The sequence below is a fragment of the Arachis ipaensis genome, chromosome B6 (assembly GCF_059453495.1).
Source record: "Arachis ipaensis isolate K30076 ecotype BB chromosome B6, ASM5945349v1, whole genome shotgun sequence".
Lineage (NCBI taxonomy): Eukaryota > Viridiplantae > Streptophyta > Magnoliopsida > Fabales > Fabaceae > Arachis > Arachis ipaensis.
The window spans coordinates 145,932,882-145,942,244 of NC_142441.1; positions in this window are offsets into that span (position 1 = coordinate 145,932,882).

Here is a 9,363-nt window from a genome sequence, read left to right on the forward strand (position 1 = left end):
ATAATCAACAATTAATTTAAAATTGTGTTGTTATTTTTCGATTATAATACATCTGATAGTATGATATTTTATACAAAATATTTTTAAAACACATCTAAAATCAGTCAACTTTAATAATACAATATAAATGTTAATAATACAATTATGAATGGTCGAATATAATTATATACATAAACTAAAATATTTTCAATTGTAGTTTCTTTTTCAATTGTAACACATCTAAAATATTAAGTTATACAAAAAATATTTTTAAAACACATCCAAAATCATAAATCTAAAATTTAAATTTAAACATTAAAAAATAATTGTAACACATCTAAAATTATGAAGTTATACAGAAAATATTTTTGAAACACATCCAAAATCATAAATCTAAAATCTAAATTTAAACATTAAAAAATAATTGTAACACATCTAAAATTATGATGTTATACAGAAAATATTTTTAAAACACATCCAAAATCATAAATCTAAAATTTAAATTTAAACATTAAAAAAACAGCGTTGTAAATGAGCGCCGAAAAGGAGGAAGGCAGCGTTGAGGATGAGCGCGGAAGAGGATGAACGACAGCGGAGGATGACTTCTCGATGTGCACCTCTGAGTTTTCTATGTGCGCCTCTGAATTTTCGACATGGCGCAAACGTGACTTCTCTGCTTCTTTGAGTGTTTTGTACGAGTTTAATTAATAATTTGATGGTTTAAGGTTTATTTTATATTTTTAAAATCAAAATTTTGAATTTTGAATAATTTGATTTTTAGATATGTATTTAAATTATAATATATTAATAATTAAATATATTAAATATGAAACAAAAATTTAAAATTTAAATTTTAAATTTCAGTTTTTTTAGATTGTATTTTGAATGTGTATTTAATTTTAAAAAGACAATAAATCTATTCATAATTTTTAGTTGTGTTTGTTTTAATTTTTTTTAATTATTGTAATAAAAAGCTGAATGTTGTACGATTTTTAAAAGATACCTAGTTGAGCCGTAAAATATATACCAATAATTAAATCCGATCCAATGTAATAAAGAATTTATTTACTATCATAAGTTTGCTATATTTCTTTTCAATTTTTTTTATATATTACTAAGTTTCAGTACTTTTAAGTGGTATCATTTTTCTGATATATTACATTATTCAAACGTATACATTATGATGCCTTGTTTAGAAATTTATTCTCTCTCCTTCACGTTTCTATCAAAATTTTTCGTTGTAATAATCCTGTCCACGTAAATAAATTAACGAATTTAGTTAATTTGTCTTAAAGTATAAGACAAAATTATAAATTAAAACAAAATTATTAAAAAACATATTAAAAATATAAAAATTTAAAATTTTAATATATTTATTTTATATTTGTTAAAAAGATTTTAAAATGTTTTTACTAATAGTAATTTTAAGAATATATATTAATTAAACTCATAAATAAATAAATAGTACTAAAGATTTCTCCTAGTTGTGGACAATATACTCCCAAGTTCGACGACCACTTGTCGGTCGTTGAAATTATTCTTGAAATTCATATGTTTCTAAAGTGATTCATGATTCACATGCACCAAATAGAAGACCCTCTAACCAATGCAACTAACGCATTAATTATCAGCATTAAAAGGCGGATGCTACTTGTAGAAATTTGTTTTTTTCCATGTGTAAAAATGCAGTGTCTATTCTCTTGTTGTGTCAAGTAATGTGAGAGAATTAGAAGTGATATTTTATACTGAATTATTGTATATTTTTGTGCCCTATACAAAATAATACATAAAATTATATAAAATTTTTTATTAAAAAATTAAACAAAAAATATATATAATAATTATTATTATAAATATTTTATAACTTAAAAATATTAAAAATAATTAATATTTATCTTCATTTATTTAGATTAATTGAATAGTCATTTTATTTGTCTATTTAAATAAGTATTTAAAATTTAAATTTGATTTTATATGTGTAATAATTTATAAAAGCATCTCCAATACTAATTCTAATTTTAATTTTATTTTGAGTTCAACAAAAATATTTGTAAAACCATATGTCATAAATAATAATTTAAAATTAAAAGTAAAATTTGTTCTTTCAATGCTTAATTTTAGTTTATTTAGAATTTTATATTATTTTTAATTATTTTATCAACATAATTATACGAGTCCAATATTTTATTGATTTTCCATCAAGGTGATACCGATTTCATTTCATATATCAACTCCAATGCAGATTTCAATTCTAAATCAATTCACTTCTTGAAAGTACCAAAAGTGATACTCTAAAAATACTCTTTTAGAGATGCTTAGTTAGCGGTAAAATCCTTAATAAACAGAGCATCAATACATGGTGGATATGATTAGTCCTCAGCCTATCGAGTTAGAAAATTCGTAGAAAAAATTTGTATGTCTTTAAAATAAATTAATTTCTCATAAATAGCAATATACTTATAGACTTTTGTCTTTGTTGAAATTTATCTGAGATAATTTTATTTGTTGGTATCGTATTCATTCTTGAAGTCAAAACAATATGATCAACATTGCTATTTGTTAAAACTTCACATTTTATCACATGATTTTTAAATTTTTAAACTTATAGACTTATGTCATTACAAGAGTTATTAGATTGATTAATATTTCTTAGTAATATAGTATACCAAAATATTATCGTTGAGTATTAGTTAGTGTGAAGAGAAACCAATAATAATTTTTGTTATTCAATATATAATTTATTCTATTGAAGAATAAATTAGTATTTTCTGAACTGGTAAATATATTTCTTTTTAATTTCTTACACGATTTTATTTGACAATATTTGCCATTAAAGAATAGTAAATAACTACACTATCCTACATATAATGTACAAAGTAATTTCTTATCTTAAAATTAATTTTGATTAGCGAGATAAAATTCAAAATATTTTTTATTTTCTTACTCAAATTTAACAACTTATCTTTTTTTAATTTCAATAACAAAAATAAAATTAGTTAGGTAGAAAATATTTAGCATTTAATAATTTTTAGTCATTTAAATTTTAGTTATCAAAAATTAGATTAAAATTAATTATAACCTGAATAATCGATAATATATATTATATTAGTATGTAGATAATAATATCTAATATATTAATTGTCTTATTTTTTAACAAGACTAATGTATAATCTATTAAAGATTGATTTATTGTACCAAATTTTTTCATAATTTTTATAATATGTGAATAGTTATCTCATTTTTTATTATTATTTAAAAAATTATTCATAATTTTTTAATTATATAATTAACTTAATTAATAATATTTATTATTACTTTTTTGCTAAAAAAATATCAATTTATACTATTTACTTATTTTCTCACTACTAATAAGTAAGTAGGTATTTATATTATTATACTTATTATCCTAGATAATGACTTAAGTTACTTATTCTATATGTTAAATAATATCTTATATCTTAAATTCATTAAATATTAAGATGAGAAAAATTGTGCAATAAATTATATAAATAGTCATTACAAAAAAAAAGTTATTTATCATATATAGTAATCCTTGATATATATAGTGTCACGTATATATTAGAATTATATATTTTAATTATGTGAGTGATTATTGTTATTTTATTTTTTTATTATATTAGTAAATAATATTTTTTTGGTGACTATATTAGTAAATAATATTTAAAACTAAAAAAAATATTTTTTAATTTGAATTAAAAAATTATTTTTTAATTTGAATTAAAAAATCTCTTGTAAATATATCTAACTTTTATATATACTAATTGTTATAATATTAAATAGTATATTATGTGTTATAATAATGACTCAAAATATTAATACAAGATATATTTAGACCTACTAAGACCTCAATGCAAGCGAGATCAACTTAGACCCATTGTTAGGGTTCCAAATCTGACTTAGGTTCATTACCTTAAAGACACAGTGCAGATGAAATCTATGTGTTCCTCCTTAAATCGGCTCAGATTGGATCTCTGTTGCTAGTTAATTTATCGTAATGAATTGTATTTAATGAGTTAAAAGAAATAAATCGTTAAACACTCTTAGAAGCATGACACATCAGTGCTCCATTATTAAGTGTAAAAACCTGATTTTTATATAATAGAATAGATAATAAATAAAATAGATGAGAATATGATATAAGACATATTTTAATTATAAAACTGGTAATATATAATAGATTTTTTATGAATTCTTATTGCTTGTTCAATGTTAATTTTACGTTATTATTTAATAATTTTCGCTTATGAAACTATCAACTACCTAATATTATGCTTTAGTTAATAAGAACGATGACATTAATATTTTTTTCTAAGTCGGGTTATTATTTAAAGAGTCATAAATAAATTTATTTCATTTAATAAACGTTAATTTTGTTGTGAAATTCTATATTACCTTCAAAATTTTAGTGTAATTGAGTCTAATTCCTACATTTTGAAATGAGTTTACTCGAGAAAATTAAAATGTAAATCTTATCATTATTACAAAATTACTTTATTAACATAATTAGTGGTACTGATTTGAACAATTAAATTTAGTTTCTAATGATGTTAATCTTAACCTATTTTATTGTATTGTGCTTTCAAAGAATTTACAAGATTGACATAAAAATCTAACCATTGAAAAAGAAAATTCATTACAATGGGTATATTCATTTTAATAAATATTCTTCTGTCCAATAGTATAAAAAATACACTGGTGGCCACCTTGAACTACTACATGTTCAACTTCTATCGACAGTGGTAGAATGCCTAAATTGAGATATTTTGAGCTATAGTATTCGTCAAACAAATAATCAATGAAACACTCATCGGTCCCCTCTCATTTTGAGTACATTTATACATAAAAGAAAGAGTAATTACTCAAATTAGTCCCCAAAAATTTTAAAATCGGACCTTTTAGTCAACGAAAAAAATTAATAAACAAATCAGTTCCCATGGTTTCTCTCCGGTGGCCAAAACAATCTCGAGACCCATTTCTCCGTTTTATGCCACCGGAAAAAGCTGAAGTGGCACGGTTACTCTCCAGCATGTCCAGCAACATGTATAGGTGTCATAGAAGGACAAATTAATCCACAGCCACCTCATGAAAACGGCGTCGTTTAGGGCTTGGTACCAAACATTGCGTTTTAGTGGGAGATACAAGGTCGCGCTTCTTCTCCTCTACCTCAACCCCTATCTACATACTCGAATAAAAACATCTTTTTCGTTGAAGGTTTTGGAACCCTAGTTTATCAGTAGCTGCAATGACACCAAGCAAAGGAAGCTTGTCGCCTTCGAATCGCCATGGTGGGAGACTCGGCGGTGGCCATAGTTGCAGCGGTATTGGAGACGATGACATCGGCAACCTAAGCAAAGTTGAAATTTCCAAAGAGCAACACACAAAATGCCTATGCGGTTTGTATGCAATAATCTCCACTTCAAGAACTCATGAAAATTCGGGTAGATTGGATGCCCACTATATAAAGTAAATAATTGTAGGATTTCGAATAATTTACGTTCTATAAGAATTGTGTTGAAGAGCTGTGTTAGTGTGATGAGCAGGAAAAGTTATCTCATTGCAAATTCGATGCATGGGTTGATAAGATTTTTGACATTAAGTTAAAGAATGATGATTCAGTGAAGAATGTTGCCATGAGTGGTGGTGAGATTGTTGCTAATATTTCACCCATGTATGATACCAATAATGCTGGTTTGGAACACAAACTGATGGAGTTGCAAAATAGAATTGACTTGTTAGAGATTCAAAAAAATGTAGTCTCAAAAGCTGAAGGCAAGAGTAAATGTACGAATATAGTACTTGTTATCATGTTCTTTGCAGCGTTAGTGTTGATTTTGTCAGTTACAATAGCTATTTTGTAAGTTATATGTTAGTTTTTATTTAAGAGTTCACTGAAACGTGCATTGCAAATTTGTATGCTTTTTTTGTGATCTAAATTCTTGTGAGAAGAAGAAAATTTATGCAATATATCACCTTAAAAGTTTTATTCTAAAATGTTTGGTTGTTGACTTTTGTGAATTCAACAAAATCATATTGCTATATCATGTAGTCAAATGAATAATGAAAAAAAAGCAGCACCATTACTTATAAGTTCACTGATGATACGTAGCATGAAATGAATAATGGAAAAAAATAACAGCACCATTACTTATAACAGCAAATATATTACTTTAATGTCAAATAGCAACTTCAAAATATAGGATGCAAGTCACAGATTCAACCTAATAAAAATAACATAATTGTCACAGTAACAACTTAAATTAAAGTCAAAATTCAGCCATACATGAGCCGAAACATAATCCACAAAAAAAGTTTCATCTATACTAATCTCTCATCAATCCCTAAATTAAGAGTATTTCAAGTTTATGTCCATCAATTTAAAAGCTCATTACCAAAATACAAACCAAACTATTACATCAAAAAATATAATCATTTGTCTTCAGTCACTTCTGTCTCGGATGCTTGAACCAAGGATTGGGAATAAACTGGAACATTCTTGAGGTAGTGCCCTTACTTGCCGCTGCAATTGTTTCTTTCGAGACGCCTTGATTTAGTCTAGGTGGTGGAATAGGAGGTGGAGTGCTAGATTGGATTGGTACAAGATAATGTGGTGTAATGATAGGTTGCTTGGCTTTTGCACTTTAGAGAATTGTTGCTCCAGAATTTACTGATAGCATATGCAAAGAGTAAACAAAGTTGTGGTAGCAAACCTAACAGTGCAGTAACACAAATTGCAGATCTTTAACTCAAATTTTACTCACCATACTAGACACAGAACATGGCTTTCTTGGCTTTTTAATCCTCTCCACCTCATGTTCATAATCACATCTAACCCTCCTTTGATCATTATTTATATACGTAATTTTTCTCCCCTCTAAAATTACATGATCCTTAAGAGCATTCTTAAAACTTTCAATTGTGGCAAACTCCATTCCCAACTCAAAGTATAACTCCCCAAAATCCAACACCTTCATTAAATTGAGGGAATTCATACCTATCTCTCTCATCTTCAGAACTTTTCGAAGTCAACAATGTCTCTGATTCATACTAAAAAATTAGATCTTTTTCTTCAATATTTTTCTCAGTCTCATCTTCACCACTACTATTGGCAAGATCAGCAGCACTGGCAGCCCTAGAATTTAGCAATCCAACCCTTGTTCTGACAGTATTTGGCCCATTTGCAGTTGGGCCAGATGAGTTTGACTCATGACCTTTTTGTCCAGCATTATTTAGAGCCTTAGTGTTGAGCGGTGTGGAATTTAAAGTCCACAAACTAACCGGCAAGTGCACCGGGTCGTATCAAGTAATACCTCAGGTGAGTGAGGATCGATCCCACGAGAATTGATGGATCAAGCAACAATGATTGAGTGATTGACTTAGTTAGACAAGTAGAAAATGATGTTAAGGTCCGAAAAAATTAAACGGTAAAATCAGAGAATTAAAGGCAAACAATAAATTGATATGAAGAATACGGGAGAAAACAGTTAAGGTTTCAGAGTTGTTTATCTTCCAAATTTTTATTTCTTATCAACTATTTTAATCATACAAGATTCAATTCATGGCAAACTATATGTGACTAAACCCTAATTTCTTAGTAATTTAGTCTCCTCTAACCTAGTTAACCACCAATTCTTTGGTCACTTAATTTCAATTAGAGGTTTAACTCCAATTCTAGTTTATGTACCACAGAAATCATAATTATCCAAATATAAGAGGATTATATGTCACGTATCCCGTTAAGTCCAGATAATTAGTGATTTAGAAGGAATTGTTTTCAAACTGTTGTTCAAGTAAATTACTTTTCCAAGGTTTATAAGAACTCAAATAGAATAAGGGTTATTCTTCTGATCTATCCAAATCCTTAAGATGAAGAACGAAAAAAAATTCTTGAAATTGAAATCAATACATTAATTAAAATAGAAGAGTAATAGTATCAATCCATAGAATAAACAAAGCTCCTAACCTTAACAGTGGAGGCTTAGTTGCTCATGGCTCGGAGAGAAAACTAGGGTTCTAAAAACTGTAAACTGTAGAATGAGGTGCGTAAGAAAGAAGTTAGCCCGAAGGGCTGAATCTTTTCCTTTTTATATCAAATCCTAATAAATATAAAATATATTTTCTAAAACTAAATAATATTTTTTCTTATTTATAAATAAAATAAAGTTTTAATCAAAATAAAATAAAATCTTCGAATGAAAAGCTTGGAGGACGAATGGGACCACTGGATTCCTCAAGGTTGGCGCCTAACTTGGAAAATTTCAAGTTAGGCGCCACATTGGCCGCATGCAATTGCTAGTTCTTCTTTTAATTGGCGTGTAACTTGGAGAATCCCAAAGTTAGGCGCCACCAAGGCAGTACATCTGGGAGGCGTTAGGTGATCATGGTGTCTAACTTGGAGAACCCCAAGTTAGGCACCACCAAGGCCATAATTTCAAAAGAAAAAGTGTATACTATTATATATCATGAAAATCTCTGGAAGTTAGCTTTCCAATGCCACTAAAACCGCGTCATGTGGACCTTTGTAGCTCAAGTTATGCTCGTTGGAGTACAAGGAGGTAAGGGTTGACAGCATCATTTTCTTCTACACAAACTCTGTCAAATCCATCCGAATGCTACTTGAAATAACCCAAATTTGCACACAAATCAAAGTAGCATTCATAGTGGCTAAAAAGTATTTAAATCTTGATTAAACTTAACAAATTCGAATGTAAATTCAATAGTAAAAGATAGGAAAGATGCTCGCATCATTGGGCCTAGCAGCAACAACAGCCCTAGACTTGTTTGGACCTGCATACTCTGATCCAGAACCAGTAGCTCCATTAGTGTTTGTCTTGGCAGTTTTTTAGACACCCACACTTGGCTTAATTGTGCTTGGCCTAGCTGTAGCTTTCTTATTCTCTATTGAAGCCTTCCTTCTTGCACCTATATTTCTCTGTGAAATCTTCTTTCCTACACCATCTTCTATTTTTTTGCCAATTTTTCTAGTATTTCTCTTCACAATCAAACAGTCTGAGTCACTATCTTCATTCTCAAATCCTGTTGGGGGTGGTCTATATGGTTCATCCTCTGTTGTTTCATATCTGTCATCACTAGACTCTTCCTCAACATCTGCATTAGCATCAAAGTCCAAATTGATGTCCTCTAGTGGAGTGACCATTATCGGGTGATCGAAATATAGATAAAACTCATCAGTCTTCTAGTTCATCTGTTTATTCTCACGCAAATGATTAATCTCCAAATCTCCTTTTATAGGGTGCAACCCCTCTCCAAGTCAGGAGCATTAGAATCAAACCAGTACATAACCTTGTAATCCAAATAGCCCAAACCTTTGAACAGAATTTCCAGGTCAAAGACGCATATGAGGTC